We start from the raw sequence: 22,093 nt of genomic DNA, 5'->3' as shown, positions 1-22,093 counted from the left end.
CTAATCCTTGTATTTCACTTATACAGTGATACATCCTACCACAGGGATTTGCTCTCCTGAGTAACCTCGCAGCTCTATCTTCGATTTCTCCAGTCAAAAATCACACTTGTCGAGATATAGCAATTCCGGTACTACGCACACAGATGCACCAGTGTTGATTTCCATGGGTATCTCGGTCCTTGCAATGTCTGCTTGGATGACAATACTTCATGAATTGCTGTTCGGTACCCTTGTGCTCCTGATGACATGTATCTCCAGAACCTCCTTTCCTATTGCTTCTCTTCAATGCTATGCGGTCTCTGGCAATTTCTACTTCTAGTATTGAACATTGGTTTACTCTTCAGTCGGCATACCTTTGCAAGATACCTAGTTTTCTTGCAGAAGAAACACTCTGCCTTCACATATGGACAGCTTTGAGCAATATGTTGTCCCAGTCGCCGATAGCATGACTTCAATGCGCTGTTACCATGGCCAGTTACTGAGGCCTTGGGGCCCAACTGCATTTATTTCTAACCTGCAGGCGATTCACCTCGGTTGTCTGATGATTGTAAATAGCGCAAGATTCTCGGGAGAATTGGTCGGCCATATTCATCGACATAGCTGTCTGACAAGCTGAATCAAAAGTTACGTTAGTGGTTGATGTGGAGCATTACCGAGACACTCGACACTCTCCAGCGCCTCCAGTCTCTCTCTCTCTGAACAATATTTTGTCATCACTTTTATACAGTTACTCGACCTATTTCGGTCTGCAGCACGGGTACGTTCATTCAAAATTCACATGAAGTTTGTGGTTTGTACATTCAAAGCCATTTTTGCTTCATCGAACTAGCAAACTATGCCTTTCACAATAAGCCACATCCCATGCTCGCGCTTTTGATGTTATTTCAGGGAACTTAGTTTAGCTAAAGCACGTCTGCGGTTTACGTATATGAGCTGTCTCAGCAACTGCTGATAGTGTGCAAGTTGCATTGTTAACCCCTTAATTCTTGAAGGACGCAATGTCCCACTTCAGTCCCCCCTTTTGGTCCTTGGTTACCCTGCCGAAGGCTACCAACTATTATTACTTTACCTGCTTCATGCGTCCCGCTCCGATTGCAGTGATCAGCCGTTAGGTTAGGGATGCCTAGTGCATGTAAAGCTAAATAATTCCTTCATCCTGCACATGTTTCAGCAGTTTAGTTTGTTCTTTAACTATTGCTTTTGCTTGCTTTTTGTTCTTGCATTTCGAGCAAACAGCACAAGTCATTATAAGTCATTACAATTGTAGCACTACAATTAGTATAATGCCAATACTAATTGTAGTGCTACCAGTACGCGAGAGATGATGCGAATCCAAGGGTGATGTTTATATTTAAGCCCCAGTTCCAGGCTTGTTCATATCATGAGGCCTCGTGGAGGTCGTGATTGATCTCCTTTCCTAGTTCCTGCAACTCCTGCGTTAGGAGATTGTATCATTTAATATTCTTCTTCAGAGGGTCCTTTATCTCCTTCATGTCCTCTTGGACATGGGTTATGAGTGCGGTGAGGCATTCCTCATACAGCCCCAGATCTATCCTTATTTCGTCTGTTAGATTCAGAGTGACCGTTTGCCGTGCATGAATGTAGGTCATTCGTGCGCATCCTATGGTTAATCCTAGGCTGGAGGTGAAGCAGAAGTTGGGATTAGTAATGTTACATTCTAGCTCTCCATAATCGTAGGTCTGCTGGTCTGTGTCCACATAGTATTCGCCTTTGCCGCGGTGGGCAGAGTTTGTGAGTTCGGGCTCCGCTGGGTTTATTTTCACTACACATCCAACAGTCTGGTTGAACCCGCATCCATCCTTACTACCTTGTTCTACTGGATGTGGGCAAATGGGTCAGGCTACCTACCCTGCGGCAACTCGTCAATGAGACCCTCCTCATGGTTCCATTTCTTTTGATCGCATATTGATTCATTGGGCAATATGGCAAGTATTTCTTCCCCTGATCAGCCCTATGTTCTCCACCTCATACTGTGGATACGGCTCGGTTTCCCCTGCCATGACGGAAATCATGAGGATCAGAGATGAGTATGAGTCCATGCACCCACCTGTGACCGGATACACCCGGGTCATTCCCTTCACGGTGCATGCATCCAGGGTGCCCGGTTGCTATGCTAGGTGGAAGAGGTGGGTGCTATTGATCCAATTCTGGGACTCTCCCTTCCTGGATTTGTTCCAGATTATGGCGGATCTGTCCTACCACCCAATTACCAGAGGCGTGACATGTATCCCACTTCGCCTCATTGCTCGCGTCCTCATACTCTCGGTCAATCAGGCGGTTGATGGTGGCCACATGACCTTCCATCACTATGATCCCTTTTAGTAACTGTGTGACCGCCTGTTCGCCCAGCCCAGCTGCTGTCTGGGTATATTGGGTGTGTCTTTTTAACAGGATTGACATGGTTTCCCTGAGGCTCTCAGACCTTTCCTTCATGGTTTGTATGTCTAGTGCGTTTACCAATGAGGTTACTGTGTTTACCCCGGTTAATGCATTGTTAATCAATCCCCGCTTCTGGCGGTGGGAATCCGCATGTCCCCTGAAACGAGATGTCCTGAGGCGTCCGTGGCTTCTTTGAGGACTATCCTCAATATTCGGGTATACAATGCTCTCACCTTGGTGTCGCACCTCTCTGGTAGGCCTAGATTAGTTAGGTTGATAATCACAGGGAGTATCTCACGGTTTACATTATCATACAGTTGTATTTTTCAGTACAAATATATCCATAACATCTGGGTTTGGTCTACTGCATTCGTGCATGGAGTACAAAATCTTGCGGACGCCATCTTGGTCGCTGATTATTGGATATCACATTGCCTTTCCGATTTGGTAGACTCTATATATTCCAATTCCATCTGGACTCTGGCACTGCATATAGCCAGGGCCCTTAGGGTCCTCTCCTTGGTTCCCGTGTACCCATACTGCCCACATGGTCAGCAGGAGTTCTCCTCATCGTACCATCCTGCAATAAAGTAAACGTGGATGCCCTCAGGCTATCCGCTACATATTAGTCTTTTTTAATTGTGTCCAGTGTTTCCATCGCCCAACACCGTTTATGTCTACACATGCGCACGTACCGCCGCTTATTAACACCTCATATGAACCTGACCATCGTGGGGCAAATCCCATCCAGCCCAGTAAGCCTTTAACTTTACCTTTTCTCCTACCTGTGGCACACCTGCCGGAGATTCAAAATCCTCATCCTGGTTTCTGCCTGCCTGCTGTTCCCCAACTTCTTGTCTCATACCCTTTAGTTGCTTACTTAATTCCATTACGTATCCCTGTATTTGGTCCCGTAGCAGGCCTAAGTCTGGTCCGCCTGTGATTATGCCTCAGGCAATCTCATGGCTCAGCCGGTCATAAGCTCGTCGAGGGTCAGACCCGTTGTTCGATTAGGTGTAGCACGCTGTCTCATTAGTATGGTAGGCAGTAACTCGGGCCAGGTCTGTCCAGTTTCCTGCATGGCCTTGGCCAGGGCTGTTTTTATTGTTCTACCATCCCAGAACTCTGAGGGTAGTAGGGGATGTGAAACTTCTGTTTGATGCCCAATATGGTGCATAACAGCTTTACCACCTGCCCAGTGAAGTGGGTTTCTTGATCAGAGTCAATCTGAGTGGGAATTCTGCAAGGATCTGAGCCACTGTGGTTGCAGTACAGTTTCAGGTGGTGAATGCTTCTACCCATCGTGTGAACAAATCTATTATTACTAAACAGTATTTTCTTCCTCGAGAATTTGGCAGTGGTCCAGTAAAATCAATTTTTATATTCTCCCATGGTCGCCGTGGACATGGTTGATGAGCCATTCTTATTTTGATGACCTTTCTTGGATTATGTTGGGCGCAAGTAATACATTGCTGGCAATACTTAGCAATGTCACGTCCCATTCCTGGCCACCACCAATCTTGGGAGGTACTTATTATCATGGCGTGGTTAATGCCGTGATGCAATTCCATGAGCATTTTCCTTATGCAGGAGGGGGCTAATCATCATCATAGGCAGTCCCTCGAAATCGAGGAAGACTTGCTTCCACAGGTGGGACAAATAGTCGTTGAGAGTAAGGGAGGATGGGACAGATTTGCCACATGCTCTTTCCGCTGCCTGCGCATGCTCTTGGCGATGAGACTCGAGGTGCTCAGCGCCCTCCCAGATGCACTTCCTCCATTTAGGGCAGTCTTTGGCCAGGGACTCCCAGGCCGTCCTCCTGTATGGCTCAGAGACATGGACCATGTACAGTAGACACCTCAAGTCGCTGAAGAAATACAACGAACGATGTCTCCGCAAGATCCTACAAATCCCCTGGGAGGACAGACGCACCAACATTAGTGTCCTTGACCAGGCCAACATCCCCAGCATTGAAGCACTGACCACACTTGATCAGCTCCGCTGGGCAGGCCGCATTGTCCGCATGCCAGATATGAGACTCCCGAAGCAAGCGCTCTACTCGGAACTCCTTCATGGCAAACGAGCCAAAGGTGGCCAGAGGAAACGTTACAAGGACACCCTCAAAGCCTCCCTGATAAAAGGGGCTAATACCTTTCTGTCCTTTCTCCATCCGGAGTGTGACCCGGGCACCCCTCCTTTCCTTTTCCATTCTGATTTTTCTTTATTGCTAACGTCTGCATGTAATTTTACTATGTTAATTCCTCCTCCGTAGTCAGTCTGCATACTGGTTCTGCCTTAACTTCGGCAGATGCTGCCGCCTCATGAGCAGCCTCGCCTGCAGCCTCGTTACCTTTCTGAATATCTTTCACCACCGCTGGTGGGCTTTTACTTTGATCACTGCCGCTTGGGCGGGCATAATAGCAGCGTCTAATAACAGCCTAATTCGGCCTTCATGTTTGATGGCCTCACCGCCTGAGGTGACGAATCCCCGTCTCCCCCAAGCGGTCATGTAGTCATGTACTACCCCGAAGGCATAGCGACTATCGGTATAGATATTCACTCGTTTTCCTTCTAATAATTTGAGAGCTTCAGTCAGGGCCGGAAGTTCGGCCACTTGAGCGGATAAACCACTGTGGATTGCTCCATATAGGATGGTTGTCAAGTTTCCGTTTATCACTGCTCATCTGGTGTTGGACATTCCATCAATACACTTTCGAGATCCGTCCACATATAATGTTAACTCAGGGTCTTTTAATGACGTCTCGCTTATATTTCCCGGTGTATCCTTCCATTCCAAGGCTTGACACTTGTGTGGCTCTCCCATGACTAAAATTCCTTCTGCCAGGTTCTTGCCGGTGTTCCTTACTATTTTGACAGATTCATCCCGCGGCAACAGAACTGCTTCCCATTTTACTCTCCGGACGTTCGAGATGGCCCAGAGTTTTCATGTGTTTAACATTTCCACTAGGGTGTGCTTGGCATGGAGGAATATTTCCCCTATCATAACAATGGGTTCACTCATTTTCACTGACTAGGTGGCACAGTCGAGTGCTGCTACACTCCTGGATAGTCCCGCAGCTACTGACCACTGCTGAGTCGAGCAGTAGGCAACGGATCTCTGTCGATCGCTGTGGTTTTGCGTGACCACAGCTCCATAGAAACTTCCTTCGTTATCACAATATATGAAAAATGGCAGTTCAATAGTGGGCAACCCTGGTGCTGGGGCAGACATAAGAGCCTCTTTTAGATCTCTGTATGGCGTCTCTTGCTCTGGTCCCCAGACTATGGCTACTAGGGAGGGCTTGCCTTGCTTTACGAGCTTCTGAATTGGCTTGGAAAGTGTTGCATAATTAGCAATAACATTTCTACAGTAGTTAAATAGTCACAGGACCTTCCTCAACCCCTTACAGTTATTGGGCGCAGCATCTCCATGATGGCGTCTCAACGGTCATTAGACATTGCCCGAGACCCTTTTGAGATTTCGTGCTCCAAGTACTGTGCCTTGGGCAGTCCTATCTGAGAATTCCACAGGTTCACAATTCTCTGAGTGAAGAAGTTTCTCCTCATCTTGTTCCTAAATGGCTTATCCCTTACCATTAGACTGTGGCCCCTGGTTCTGGACTTCCACAACATCGGGAACATTCTTCCTGCATCTAACCTGTCCAATCGAGTCAGAATTTTATAGGTTTCTATGAGATCCCCTCTCATTCTTCTAAATTCCAGTGAATATAAGCCTAGTCGATCCAGTCTTTCTTCATATGTCAGTCCTGCCATCCCGGGAATCAGTCTGGTGAACCTTCGCTGCACTCCCTCAATAGCAAGAATGTCCTTCCTCAGATTAGGAGACCAAAACTGTACACAATACTCAAGGTGTGGCCTCACCAAGGCCCCGTACAACTGCAGTATGACTTCCCTGCTCCTATACTCAAATCCTCTCGCTATGAAGACCAACATGCCATTTGCCTTCTTCACCGCCTGCTGTACCTACATGCCAACTTTCAATGACTGATGTATCACGACACCCAGGTCTCGTTGCACCTCCCCTTTTCCTAATCTGTCACCATTCAGATTATAATCTGCCTTCCTGTTTTTGCCACCAAAGTGGATAATCTCTCATTTATCTACATTATACTGCATCTGCCATGCATTTGCCCAATCACCTAACCTGTCCAAGTCACTCTGCAGCCTCTTAGCATCCTTCTCACAGCTCACACTGCCAACCAGTTTAGTGTCATCTTCAAATTTGGAGATATTACATTCAATTCCTTTGTCTAAATCATTAATGTATATTGTAAATAGCTGGGGTTCCAGCACCGAATCTTTAAAATAAACTAATAGACTTTTACCTTGCTCAAATCGTCCAACTGATGTTCACGTAGCACAACAGATTACATCGGATTTTGAGAGTGGTATTTAAACTTACTCACTCAGTGATGGTCTCTCACAATCAGTGTCCAGTCCTTCGGAGCAATCCTGCTGACTACATCAATTGATGTGGAGCGTTACAGAGACACTTGACACAGTCTGATTTGGTTTAAAGTAAATTATGTTTATTATACATTAACGGGAGAGGAGTCTCTGCGTCTGAGCCTCCCCAGTGCCTCCAGTCTCTCTCTCTCCGAACAACATTTCATCATCACTTTTACACAGTTACTCGACCTATTTCGATCGGCAGTATGTTCTTCAAAATTCGCATGAATTTGTGGTTTGTGCATTCAAAATCGTTTTTGCTCCATGGAACTAGCAAACTATGCCTTTCATAATAAGCCACATCCCATGCTCGCGCTTCTGATGTTATTTCAGGGAACTTACTTTAGCTAAAGCATGTCTGCGGTTTACATGTACGTGCTGTCTCAGCTGCTGCTGCTAGTCTGCAAGTTGCATTGTTAATCCCTTAATTCCTGAAGGACGCAATGTCCCACTCAGTGGCTATCGGCAACTTTCTTCTGATTGCTTCATTTTTCATCACACAAACAAAGCGGTTATGCAATGCTCGGTCCTGAAAGTTTCTAAAATGACAGTGAATGGATAGCGTTTTTAATGCTACAATGTACTCACTGATACTCTCGTCAGTTAATTAATTTTGTTTTCTAAAATGATAACTTTCAGCAATTTTCAAGGATTCAGGACTGTAGTGCTGAGAATCTCCGTCAGTGGTGTGTCCTTTGGCTTGCAGGGAACAAGCAAAGTTTTAAGCATTTCATACACCTCGGGGCCTGCATCAGTCAAGAAAATAGACCGTTTTCTTTCTAACACCACCTGGTTACGGTTTTTGTCATCGGGGACTTCGCCGATACTATTCGTGGTGGAAAACATTTCTAGCCACTTCACATACGCTCCAAAAGTCTCTCGGTCACGATGGAACTCACCCAAACACCCTATTTATCCCATAGGCTTGGCCATCTGGACTCTGGGAATATCAACAATGTGCTTGAAATTTAACTTGACTTTTTAGCTGTGTTGCAAAGCAAAGAACCTTTCAAAGTCTCTCTGTTGTTTGGTTGGATGATCCACCCAAAAAAATTCAGCTAGGAAATCCAGACATCTGATCCTATATATACTATTAATCCAATCCGGTATATTTTTTGTGACATCACAAACACACTATACACAAGATGGCTAAAAAGGAACTTGTCATCATGTGATAGGAGAAGGTTTGGGTGACCCCTGGACAGAAGAGGATGACTAGGCAGGTAGTGCAGGAGTCCCCTGAGTCCATCCCGGTCTCCAACCGGTACTCTGTTCTGAGTACCGGTGGGAGTGATGGTGGCTCTGGGGAGTGCAGCCAGAGCCAAGTCCACGGCACCACGAGTGGCTCAGCTGCACAGGGTGGGACGGAAAAAGAATGGAAGAGCTATAGTGGTAGGGGATTCAATAGTCAGGGGGGCAGACAGGCATTTCTGCGGCTGCAGACGTGACTCTAGGATGGTATGTTGCCTCCCTGATGCCAGAGTCAAGGATGTCACTGAGCGGCTGCAGGGCATTCTGGGGGGAGAGGGTAAACAGCCAGAGGTCGTGGTCCACATCGGTACCAATGCTATAGGTAGGAAGAGGGAGGAGGTCCTGCAGGCAGAGCTTAGGGAGCTAGGAGAGAGATTAAAAAGCAGGACCTCAAAAGGTAGTAATCTGCAGATTACTCCCAGTGCCACGAGCTAGTGAGAACAAAAATAGGAGGCTAGAGCAGATGAATACGTGGCTGGAGAGATGGTGCAGGCGGGAGGGCTTTAGTTTCCTGAGGCATTGGGACCACTTCTGGGGGAGATAGGACCTGTACAAGCCGGACAGGTTGCATCTCAACAGAACCGGGACCAATATCCTCACGGGGGTGGGGGTTGGTTGCTAGTGCTGTTGGGGAGGGTTTAAACTAACTTGGCAGGGGGACGGGAACCTGAAAATAGATTCAGTAGGGAGGGGAGTAAAGCTGGAATTAGAAAGCAAAAATAAAGAAAGTAAGTTTGAAGGAGAAAGGAAACAAGCAGGAAAAAGGGTTAAAAAAACAAATTTAAAGACACTTTGTCTAAATGAACGTAGCATTTGTAACAAAATAGACGAGTTGACGGCACAAATTGAGACAAATTGGCATGATCTGATAGCCATTACAGAGACGTGGTTGCAAGGTGACCAGGACTGGGAATTAAATATTCAGGGGTACTTGACAATTGGGAAGGACAGGCAGAAAGGAAAAGGAAGTGGGGTAGCTCTATTGATAAAGGATGGAATCACTGCAATAGTGAGAAATGATATTGACCCAAATGATCAGGATGTTGAAACAGTTTGGGTGGAGATAAGGAATAATAAGGGGAAAACGTCACTGGTGGGCGTAGTCTATAGGTCCCTTAACAGTAGCAACTCTGTTGGTTGGAGCATAAACCAGGAAATAGTGGGGCTTATAAAAAGGGAACGGCAATAATCCTGGGTGATTTTAACCTCCATATTGATTGGACAAATCAAATTGGTCAGGGTAGCGTTGAGGAAGAGTTCATAGAGTGCGTAAGGGACGGGTTCCTTGAGCAGTATGTAATGGAACCATCCAGGGGGGCAGGCTATCTTAGATCTGGTCCTGTGTAATGAGACAGGATTAATAAACAATCTCCGAGTAAAGGATCCCCTTGGAATGAGTGATCATAGAATGATTGAATTTCAAATTCAGATGGAGGGTGAGAAAGTTGGATCTCTAACCAGCGTACTGAGCTTAAATAAAGGAGACTATGAAAGTATGAGGGCAGAATTGGCTAAAGTGGACTAGGAAAATAGATTCAAGTGTAGGATGGTTGATGAATAGTGGTGTACATTTAAGGAGATATTTCACAATTCTCAAGAAAACTTTAGGCCAGTGAGAAGGAAAGGGTGTAAGAGAAAAGATAGCCATTGTAGCTGACTAAAGAAATAAAGGACAGTATCCAATTAAAAACAAGGGCATACAAAGTAGCCAAAACTCATGGGAGGACAGAAGATTGGGAAGCTTTTAAAAACCAGCAAAGAATGACTAAAAAAATGATTAAGAAAGGGAAGACAGACTATGAAAGTAAACTAGCACAAAATATAAAAACAGATAGCAAAAGTTTCTATAGGTATATAAAAAGGAAATGAGTGGCTAAAGTAAGTGTTGGTCCCTTAGAGGACAAGACCGGGGAATTAGTAATGGGGAACTTGGAGATGGCAGAAACTCTGAACAAATATTTTGTATCAGTCTTTACCATAGAGGCCACGAACAATATCCCAATAGTGGATAGCAGGGGGCTATGGGGGGGGAGGAACTTAACACTATCACTAAGGAGGTGGTACTTAGTAAGATAATGGGACTAAAGGTAGATAAATCCCCTGGAGCTGATGGCTTTCATCCTGGGGTCTTAAGAGAAATAGCGGCAGGGATTGTGGATGCATTGGTTGTAATTTACCAAAATTCCCTGGATTCTGGGGAGGTTCCAGCAGATTGGAAAACTGGAAATGTAACACCTCTATTTAAAAAAGGAGGCAGACAGAAAGCAAGAAACTATAGACCAGTTAGCCTAACATCTGTGGTTGGAAAAATGTTTGAGTCCATTATTAAAGAAGCAGTAGCAGGATACTTGGAAAAGCAAAATTCAGTCAGGCAGAGTCAGCATGGATTTATGAAGGGGAAGTCATGTTTGACAAATTTGCTGGAATTCTTTGAGGATGTAATGCACAGGGTGGATAAAGGGGAATCAGTGGATGTGGTGTATTTGGACTTCCAGAAGGCATTTGACAAGGTGCCACATAAAAGGTTACTGCACAAGATAAAAGTTCACGGGGTTGGGTGGTAATATATTAGAATGGATAAAGGATTGGCTAATGAACAGAAAACAGAGAGTCGGGATAAATGGTTAATTTTCGGGTTGGCAATCAGTAACTAGTGGGGTGCCGCAGGGAGCAGTGCTGGGACCCCAACTATTTACAATTTTTATTAACGACTTGGAAGAAGGGACCGAGTGTAACGTAGCCAAGTTTGCTGACGATACAAAGATGGGAGTAAAAGCAATGTGTGAGGAGGACACAAAAAATCTGCAAAAGGACATAGACAGACTAAGTGAGGGGCCAAAATTTGTCAGATGGAGTATAATGTTGGAAAGTGTGACGTCATGCACATGGCAGAAAAATCAAAGAGCAAGTTATTATTTAAATGGAGATAGATTGCAAAGTGCTGCAGTACAGCGGGTTCTGGGGATACTTGTGCATGAAACACAAAAGATTAGTATGCAGGTACAGCAAGTGATCAGGAAGGCCAATGGAATCTTGGCCTTTATTGCAAAGGGGATGGAGTATAAAAGCAGGGAAGTCTTGCTACTGTTATACAGGGTATTGGTGAGGCTACACCTGGAATACTGCGTGCAGTTTTGGTTTCCATATTTACGAAAGGATATACTTGTTTTGGAGGCAGTTCAGAGAAGTTTCACTAGGTTGATTCCAGGGATGAGGGGGTTGACTTATGAGGAAAGGTTGAGTAGGTTGGGCCTCGAGTCATTGGAATTCAGAAGAATGAGAGGTGATCTTATCAAAACGTATAAGATTATGAGGGGGCTTGACAAGGTGGATGCAGAGAGGATGTTTCCACTGATCGGGGAGACTAAAACTAGAGAGCATAATCTTAGAATAAGGGACCGCCCATTTAAAACTGAGATGAGGAGAAATTTCTTCTCTCAGAGGGCTGTAAATCTGTTGAATTCGCTGCCTCAGAGAGCTGTGGAAGTTGGGATATTGAACAAATTTAAGACAGAAATAGATAATTTCTTAAACGATAATGGAATAAGCGGTTATGGGGAGTGGGAAAGGATCAGTCATGATCCTATTAAATGGCGGCGCAGGCTCGAGGGGCCATATGGCCTACTCCTGCTCCTATTTCTTATGTTCTTATGATGTTTCACATGATCCTTTTATTTTATTTACATCAGCAGTTGCATTAGCACAATAGCCCACTAGGGGGCGCTCTATATTACAGATCTAGGAATATAAAACAGATGAAAAATCCCTTTCCCTCCGCAATTGACACATTACTTGATGATGCTTTTGATGTCAAATGTTAAGGCAGAGCTCAGTCAGTCTCCCTGCAGTTTGGTGAAAACTGAGTCAGGTTTTTTGTCAGTCCTTAAGGAGCCCATGTGTCTGGAGTCAGTGAACTCTTGAAAGGCATGCATCTGTTTATCACCACTTTTAAAGCAATGCAGTGTGTTGCCAGCTATTGATCAGATATTTTCACAGAAAATTTCTCAAACACGATTGCCACAAGATGTGTTGTGAGACATAATCACTGAATATTTAAACACGCAAGATATTTCTGCAAGCTCTGGTGGGGTCAGTGTTGATGGGCACCATTGGGCACAGTCATGATGTAAATGGCAGGATAATGTCCCAAGGTATTTTAACCCTATCAGCTATTCATAGAATTATAGAGTCATATAATGATACAGCACAGATGGAGGCCAATCAGTCCATCACGCCTGGAGCAGCTCTTTGGTAGAGCTATCCAATTAATCCCATTTCCCTGCTCTTTCCCCAAAGTCCTGTAATTTCTTTTCTCTTCAAATATTTATTCTATTTTCTTTTGAAAGTTACGAATGAATCTGCTTCCTTCACCCTTTTAAGCAGTGCATTTCAGATCACAACTCACCATGTAAAAAGATGTTTCCTCAAGTCGCCTCTGGTTGTTTTGCCATTCAACTTAAATCGGTCTTCTTTGGTTACTGACCCTTCTGGCACTGGAAACAGTTTCTCCTAATTTACTCTATCAAAACCATTCATGATTTTGAACACCTCTATCAAATCTCCTCCTAACCTTCTCTGTTCTAAGGAGAACAAGCCCAGCTTCTCTCGCCTCGACATAACTGAATTCCCTCATCTCTGGTACCATCGTAGTAAATTTCCTCTGCACCCTCTCCAAGGCCTTGACATCCTTCTTAAAGTGCGGTGCCCAGATTAGAACACAATACTCAACTGTGGCCTAACCAGCGTTTTCTAAAGATACACCATAACTTCCGAGCTTTTATACTCTATGCCTCTATTTATAAAGCACAGGATTCCATATGCTTTTTTAACATCCTTCTCAACTTTTCCTACCAGCTTCAAAGATTTGAGTTTATACCCACCCACATCCCCTGCCCCAAGATCTCTCTGCTCCTGTGCTTCCTTTAAGATTGTACTATTTAGTTCATATTGCCTCTCCTCATTCTTCTTACCAAAATGTATCATTTCACATTTCTTTACATTTAATTGCAACTGCCATGTGTCTCCCCATTTCACCAGTATGTCTCCAAAAGTCTGTTACTATCCTCCTCATTGTTTACGACATTTGCAAGTTTAGTTTCATCTGCAAACTTTGAAATTAAGCCCTGTGTACCCAAGTCCAGGCCAATAACATATATCAAAAATAGCAGTGTCCCTAATACCAACCCCTGGGGTACACCACTGTATACTTCCCTCTAGTATGAAAAGCAATTGTTCACCACTACTCTCTGCTTTCTGTCCCTTAGCCAATCTTAAATCCATGCTGCCACTGTCCCTTTAACTCCATGGGCTTTAATTTTGCTAACAAGTCTATTATGTGATACTTTGCCATATGCCTTTTGAAAGTCCATATACACAACACCAACCGCACTACCCTTATCAACCCTCTGTTACTTCATCAAAGAAATCGAACAAGTTAATAAAACATGATTTGCCTTTAACAAATCTGTGCTGACTTTCATTTATTAGCCTACACTTTTCCAAATGCCAAAGACACAAACTAAACAGAGAAACAGTGGCACTGATCTCAGCCCAGTTTGTCAGTATGTTACACCTCTTGTGTGTCCATTTATGTCCATCACCAATAGTGGTTCAGTAGCATCACTTCTGACCGAGCTGGCAGAGTCCTAAAGGACATAGCTGCCAGACTGGGCCTGCGGCATGTGGTGAGAGAACCAACATGAGGGAAAACCCTACTTGGCCTCATCCTCACCAATCTACCTGTCGCCGATGCATCTGTCCTGATAGCATTGGTAGCAGTGATCACCACACTGTCACTTGCAGCAACAAAGTCCCGTCTTCACACTGAGGACACCCTCCATTGTGTTGTGGCACTACCACCATGCTAAATGGGATATATTCAAAACAGATCTAGCAGCTCAAAAACTGGGCATCCATAAGGCATTGTGGGCCATCAGCTGCAGCAGAATTGTATTCCAGCACAATCTGCAACATCATGGCCCGGCATATCCCTCACTCTACCAGAAGTGCCGAGTGGATGAGCTGTATCGGTCTCCTCCTGAGGTCCCCACCATCACAGAAGCCAGTCTTCAGTCAATTCACTTCACTCCATGTGACATTAAGAAACGGCTGAGTGCACTGGACACAGCAAAGGCTATGGGCCCTGACAACATCTCAGCTGTCATGCTGAAAACTTGTGCTCCAGAACTAGCCGCACCTCTAGTCAAGTTGTTCCAGTACAGCTACAACACTGGCATCTACCCGACAATGTGGAAAACTGCCCAGATATTTCTTGTCCACAAAAACCAGGACAAATCCAATCTGGCCAATTATTGCCCCATCAGTCTATTCTCAATCATCAGCAAAGTGATGGAAAATGTTGTTGGCAGTGCTATCAAGTGACATTTACTCATCAATAACCTGCTCACCGATGCCCAGTTTGGGTTCCGCCAGGACCACTTGGTTCCAGATCTCAATGCAACTTTGGTCCAAACATGGACAAAAGAGATGAATTCCAGAGGTGAGGTGAGAGTGACTGCCCTTGACTGCATTTTCCCCGAGTGTGACATCAAGGAGCCCCAGTAAAACTAATGTCAATGTGAATCAGGGGGAAAACTCTCCATAGGCTGGAGTCATACCTAGCACAAAGCAAGATGATTGTGGTTGTTAGAGGTCCATCATCTCAGCCCCAGGACATCGCTGCAGGAGTTCTTCAGGGCAGTGTCCTAGGCCCAACCTGCTTCATCAATGATCTTCCCTCCATCATAAGGTCAGAAGTGGGGATATTCGCTAATGATTGCACAGTGTTCAGTTCCATTTGCAAATCCTCAGATAATGGAGCAGTCTATGCCTGAATGCAGCAAGACCTGGATAATATTCAGGCTTGGGCTGATTAGTGGCAAGTAACATTCGCGCCACACAAGTGCCAGGCAATGACTATCTCCAACAAACGAGAGTCTAACCACCGCCCTTTGACATTCAACGGCATTACCATTGCCGAATCCCCCACCATCAACATCCTGGGGGGTCACCATTAACCAGAAACTTAACTGGACCAGCCACATAAATACTATGGCAACAAGAGTAGGTCAGAGGCTGGGCATTCTGCAGCGAGTTCTCACCTCCTGACTCCCCATAGCGTTTCCACCATCTACAAGACACAAGTCAGGAGTGTGATGGAATACTCTCCACTTGCCTGGATGAGTGCAGCTTCAACAACACTCAAGAAGCTCGACACCATCCAGGACAAAGCAACCCACTTGATTGGCACCCTATCCACCACCTTAAGCATTCACTCCCCCCATAACCAGCGTACAATGGCTGCAGTGTGTTACCATCTACAAGATGCACTGCAGCAACTTGCCAAGGCTTCTTCGGCAGCATCTCCCAAACCCTTGAGCTCGACCATTTAGAAAGACAAGGACAGTGAGTGCTTAGAAACATCACCACCTCCACGTTCCTCTCGAAGTCACACACCATCCTGACTTGGAACTATCACTGTTCCTTCATCGTCGCTGGGTCAAAATCCTAGAACTCCCTCCCGAACAGTATCTTCACCACATGGACTGCAGCAGTTCAAGAAGGCGGCTCACCACCTTCTCAAGGGCAATTAGGGATGGGCAATAAATACTGGCCTTTCCAGTAACGCCCAAATCCCATGAACGAATAATTAAAAAAACATTCATGGGACATAACAGAGCTGAGAATCAGTCCCATAGTATTATTGCCAATAGATTTCCAATTGAGTTTTAAGTTGCATTGACTTTTACTCTCTGGATGACCTAATTAATGGCCTGATTCTCCAGTATTCAAATCATTAGTGCTGTCTTTGGGAAAGGCATTAATTGTTATATCACAGAGATTAAGTTTTCATTGTCTCTTTAACATGAATTTCCAGGTCAGATGAACATTTATGTACATTTCACTTTGCTCCTACTTACAGCAGATCCAACTATTTGCTACAATGCAAAACAAGCACTGAGATCTGGAGGAACAATTCATGTCGCATCTGTCAAGTCTCACAGGACACTCACCACTTCCTCAGGTGGCCACCAGAGATGTGCAACAACCAGCTGCAGCAATTTTGTCGTTAGGACTCAATATTTACCTAGCATGAGTGCAGTCATGGGATTAGGCTTCAATACTTTACTGGCATTTTGAATTACTAAATATCATGTTAAACATTTCTAATAGTTTAACATTCATCTTAAATCATTACACATACAATGTTCTTTATATGTTCTGATGTTGGTTCGCTGTTTGTGTGGAATGCGTTAAACACATACTTTTTATTGATCAATATTTTTCAAGTATTTAAATTCCTGAACAATAGTCATCATTCTTCCCCCATTGTATTTGCATCACTTTAATATTCGGCACCTTTGTACTTCTAGGTGTTTGCTAATTTCAGTGCTGATTTCCTTTTATAGGCAGCCCTGTAAAATGTGCCTTTGTGCTTGCATGCTAACCTAATGCTGCAATGTCCTCAAATAATGGTACTTTAGTTATATAAGAGTATTGGGGGCAAAATTCCAGTGCCTTGTTTGGGGGCAGTAACCGAATCGAGGCAGGACTTTTTGTGCCTGAAACGGGAGTCCCGCCCTGGGCGTGAAATTGCAGTTCCCGCCCCTCACAGGAAGTGGAGCGCAATGTCGTGTGCTCCACTTCCTGTTCGGGCGTACTTGGGAATATTACTTGGGCACGTTCATCAGTGCTGCGTGGCTGCTCTGTGTAGCGCTGATGCATTTCAACGCCCCTCCCCTTCCGTTAATGGGAGGGCCGCTGCACACTCTGCCGGGCCTCTGATGGTCTCCACTGGGACACCAGGGCGCCGTGGTGCCGAAGCTGTAGACCGGCACCCAAACACAGAAGGGACCGACCGCTGAGTCGGCCGTAAGAAAAATGGTGGTGTGCGCTGCTCCACAATCCCGATTTAATTTCCACGGATGTTAGGCCGGTTCGCAACTCACGAGGCTGGCGCTGACAACGCTCGCGGCTGCCTTTTGGAGCGCTGGATAATTTCCGCCGCAGGGCAGAAATGGGTCACCATGCACGGCACTAAGTGGTCTCCGTGCATGGCGATGATGTCATCGCCAGTTGCGCGGCGGCCTGGAGCGGTACTGCTGGGGTGTGGCACTACCGTGGCAGCGTCTCCGCTAACTCCCACGCAATTTCGCAGGAGCCGGTAGTGCGCCCCCCCACCCCAAACAAAAACAATTTTGCGCCCCATTAGTGCCCCCGGAGACACTAACAGGAAGCGCAAAAAATAGGCCAATTTTCGCCCCGTAGGCTTAGAATCATAAGGCCTGAGTTTAGTCAACTTACCGTCGGCTGCTGCCGAGTTTTCTCGGCAACCTCGATTGTTTTCGGGCACTCTCTCCTCCGAGTGAGTTTCGTCATCCTCACACCAGCGGGAAGAGAAGACTGCTGTCGACCATCCACTGGCATGTGCCGGCGAGAGTCCTCCTGCCCGCTGCATCGCCAGTTTCGTCTGGGCGGACCTCTGCTCCAGCAGGGGAAAAGACCGCCACGTGGAGGTAGGTCTTACCTGAACGGTAAGTATGAAGACCTGCAAAAAAAGGTTAGTGCACTTCTTTACTTTATTTCTTTTGCAGGGATTTAGGTGGATGGGGTTCCCTGAAGGATTTCTGGTGGTTTTTTAAAATTGTTTTGAAAACTTTTAATTTTATCAGTTCCCCCCTCCCTGGGCTCGACTCTATCCTCGGCGGTACCTTGCCGAAGATTGCTTTTGCTGCCCAGAATGGGAGCTACCGCCTGCTGCTGCCCAGAATCGGCATGCTAGGTCCATTTTTACCACCGGGCGGTCTTTCCCACATTTTTTCATGAAACTTCCACGCAAAGTACTGTCAGAATCTTAGCGATCCTTTGGGCGGTACTTGGGTGGTACTTAGCTTTCCCCAAACTCGGGCCCATAGAATCATAGAATGGTTACAGCACAGAAGGAGGCCATTTGGCCCATCGAACCTATGCTGGCTCTCTGCAAAAGCACCTCAGCTAGTCCCACTCCCCCCGCCCTTTACTCGTAGCCCTGCAACTCCTCTTTAAAAGCTGTGATTGACACTGCCTTCACACCCTTTCAGGCAGTGCATTCCAGATCCTAACCACTTGCTGTGTAAAAAACTTTTTCCTCATGTTGCCTTTGGTTCTTTTGCTAATCACCTTAAATCTGTGTCCTCTGGTTCTCGACCCTTCCGTCAATGGGAACTTTCTCTCTATCTACTCTGTCCAGCCCCCTCATAATTTTAAATGCATCTATTAAATCTCCTCTCACTCTTCTCCGCTCTAATGAGAACAACCCCAGCTTCTCCAGTCTAGCCACGTAACTGAAGTCCCTTATCTCTGGAATCATTCTCGTAAATCTCTTCTGCACCATCTCTAAGACCTTCACATCCTTCCTAAAGTGCGGTGCCCAGAATTGGACACAATACTCCAGCTGAGGAAAAACCAGCGTTTTATACAAGTTCATCATAACTTCCACGCTTTTGTACTCTATGCCTCTATTCATGAAGCCCAGGATCCCATAAGCTTTTTTAACTGCTTTCTCAACCTGCCCTGCCACCTTCAGCGATTTTTGCACATCGACCCCAAGGTCTTTCTGTTCATGCACTCCCTTTAGAATTGTACCCTTTAGTTTATATTTCCTCTCCTCATTCTTTCCACCAAAATGTATCATCATCATCATAGGCAGTCCCTCAAAATTGAGGAAGACTTGCTTCCACTCTAAAAGTGAGTTCGTAGGTGGCTGTACAGTCCAATGCGGGAATTACAGTCTCTGTCACAGGTGGGGCAGACAGTGGTTGGAGGAAAGGGTGGGTGGGGAGCCTGGTTTGCCGCACACTCCTTCCGCTGTCTGCGTTTGATTTCTGTACGCTCTCGGCGATGAGACTCGAGGTGCTCAGCGCGCTCCCGGATGCTCTTCCTCCACTTTGGGCGGTCTTGGGCCAGGGATTCCCAGGTACCGGTGGGGATATTGCGGTAGGAGTTCTGAGTAGAGCGCTTGCTTAGGTGGTCTCATGTCGGGCATGAGGATGATGTGGCCCGCCCAACGGAGCTGGTCGAGTGCTCGACCAAAATGTATCACCTCGCACTTTTCTGCGTTTTCGGCTTATGAGGTATTTAGAGGGATTAGGTATTGGAAGAGTTAAATGACACTACACTTTTTGTTAGAACTGCTATTCTGCAAAATCCAGTGCTTTTGGATTCTCAGGATAATGCATGATCACAAGTATCCTTATTATTGCAAAAATGAATTGTTATTGCGAGTAGAGAGGGAAAAATAGTTTGTGACTTAAAGCTGTCTACAGGGCATTATCTCGTAATCTTTCTTTATGTCTGTGGGTATGCGCTGAGAACTTTTACTCTTTTTCAGTATTAAGCTTTGCTAGTTTGCAGTTGAATATTAAGTTTGCTAATCTATAGTTTTATTATTTTAGTTTTATTTCTCCTCTGTTAGAATTAGGGAAAAGCATGTTGAACCTAGATTTTTTTTATAGTTAGAACTATTTTTGTCTTCAAGGTCCTAGGTGGCCTTGGAAATAGCGGATGCATTGACAGTCATTTTCCAACATTCCATAGATTCTGGATCAGTTCCTATCGAGTGGAGAGTAGCCAATGTAACCCCACTTTTTAAAAAAGGAGGGAGAGAGAAAACAAGAAATTATAGACCGGTCAGCCTGACATCAGTAGTGGGTAAAATGATGGAATCAATTATTAAGGATGTCATTTGGAAAGAGGTGACATGATAGGTCCAAGTCAGCATGGATTTGTGAAAGGGAAATCATGCTTGACAAACCTTCTGGAATTTTTTGAGGATGTTTCCAGTAGCGTGGACAAGGGAGAACCAGTTGATGTGGTATATTTGGACTTTCAGAAGGCTTTCGACAAGGTCCCACACAAGAGATTAATGTGCAAAGTTAAAGCACATGGGATTGGGGATAGTGTGCTGACATGGATTGAGAACTGGTTGTCAGACAGGACGCAAAGAGTAGGAGTAAATAGGGACTTTTCAGAATGGCAGGCAGTGACTAGTGGGGTACCGCAAGGTTCTGTGCTGGGGCCCCAGCTGTTTACATTGTACATTAATGATTTAGACGAGGGGATTAAATGTAGTATCTCCAAATTTGCGGATGACACTAAGTTGGATGGCAGTGTGAGCTGTGAGGAGGATGCTATGAGGCTGCAGAGTGACTTGGATAGATTAGGTGAGTGGGCAAATGCATGGCAGATGAAGTATAATGTGGATAAATGTGAGGTTATCCACTTTGGTGGTAAAAACAGAGAGACAGACTATTATCTGAATGGTGACAGATTAGGAAAAGGGGAGGTGCAATGAGACCTGAGTGTCATGGTACATCAGGCATTGAAGGTTGGCATGCAGGTACAGCAGGCGGTTAAGAAAGCAAATGGCATGTTGGCCTTCATAGCGAGGGGATTTGAGTACAGGGGCAGGGAGGTGTTGCTACAGTTGTACAGGGCCTTGGTGAGGCCACACCTGGAGTATTGTGTACAGTTTTGGTCTCCTAACTTGAGGAAGGACATTCTTGCTATTGAGGGAGTGCAGCGAAGGTTCACCAGACTGATTCCCGGGATGGCGGGACTGACATATCAAGAAAGACTGGATCAACTGGGCTTGTATTCACTGGAGTTCAGAAGAATGAGAGGGGATCTCATAGAAACGTTTAAAATTCTGATGGGTTTAGACAGGTTAGATGCAGGAAGAATGTTCCCAATGTTGGGGAAGTCCAGAACCAGGGGTCACAGTCTAAGGATAAGGGGTAAGCCATTTAGGACCGAGATGAGGAGAAACTTCTTCACCCAGAGAGTGGTGAACCTGTGGAATTCTCTACCACAGAAAGTTGTTGAGGCCAATTCACTAAATATATTCAAAAAGGAATTAGATGTAGTCCTTACTACTAGGGGGATCAAGGGGTATAGTGAGAAAGCAGGGATGGGGTACTGAAGTTGCATGTTCAGCAATGATCATATTGAATGGCGGTGCAGGCTCGAAGGGCCGAAAGGCCTACTCCTTCACCTATTTTCTATGTTTCTATGTTTCTATCCATCATGAATTGTAGAAACAAAAGATAGGAACAGTCAAAGCTTGTGCTAAGGCTAAAACGCAGATAAGGGAGGCCCAAGGTTTGTGCCTGGACACAAAACTTATGGGCCTATGCTTCGGTGGAATGGGGTGGTTTGGAAAATACATGATTGGATGCATTTTTCCACAGGTCTGGTTTTTGGGGTATACCTTAGGAGGTTTGAGTTATTCTCAGAGTAGAAGGGCAAGGAGGACACCAGACATGTGTACAATCATTTGTGAGTAGGAGGTAGGAGGAATGGGTCACACCTTCTACTCAAGGATCAACGGATTAATGTAATTCTCAATTGTTCCTTGTAAACTGCTGCTCAAATACTGTGGGGGCGAAATTGCCCCGTGGCCCATCAGGGGGTGCTAACTTTCCCGGCCCAGGTCAGTTAACACCCGGAAATCCCGTCCTGGCCTGAAATTGCCCCTTTGTGACCCATGAATGTCGCTGAACAGGTCAGCGCTACGTGGCTGCTTCGCATCGCGCTGATGTGCCACAATGCCCCTCCCCTTCATTAAAAGAGGAGGGCCGCTGCGGACTCTGCAGCCCCTCTGGTGGGCACTACTGGGCCACCAGGGGCATTTTCGACTGGGCCAGCGACCCGGCACACAACAGGCAGCACCGGGCTGCATGATGATGGCCCGGTCGAACCAAGGGCCACCATTGTCGGGCTGACGAGATTGCCAGCCGACAATAAAATGTGGCGACCCAGGGCGCACATCCCTTCCCCTTTAAGGGGCGCCCCGGGCAGATATCAGCGACCCGCAAAACAGGATATCGGCCTGCGCCAATCTGGTGTCCTGCGGTACAATTTTCCCCACGGGATGCAAAGGGGTCGGCTCGGGGCGGTGAGGGGTAGGTGCACATAGGGTTTGCGAAAGGGGGTT

The sequence above is a fragment of the Pristiophorus japonicus genome, chromosome 3 (genome assembly GCF_044704955.1).
Source record: "Pristiophorus japonicus isolate sPriJap1 chromosome 3, sPriJap1.hap1, whole genome shotgun sequence".
Lineage (NCBI taxonomy): Eukaryota > Metazoa > Chordata > Chondrichthyes > Pristiophoridae > Pristiophorus > Pristiophorus japonicus.
Note: the sequence above shows the minus strand (reverse complement) of the source record.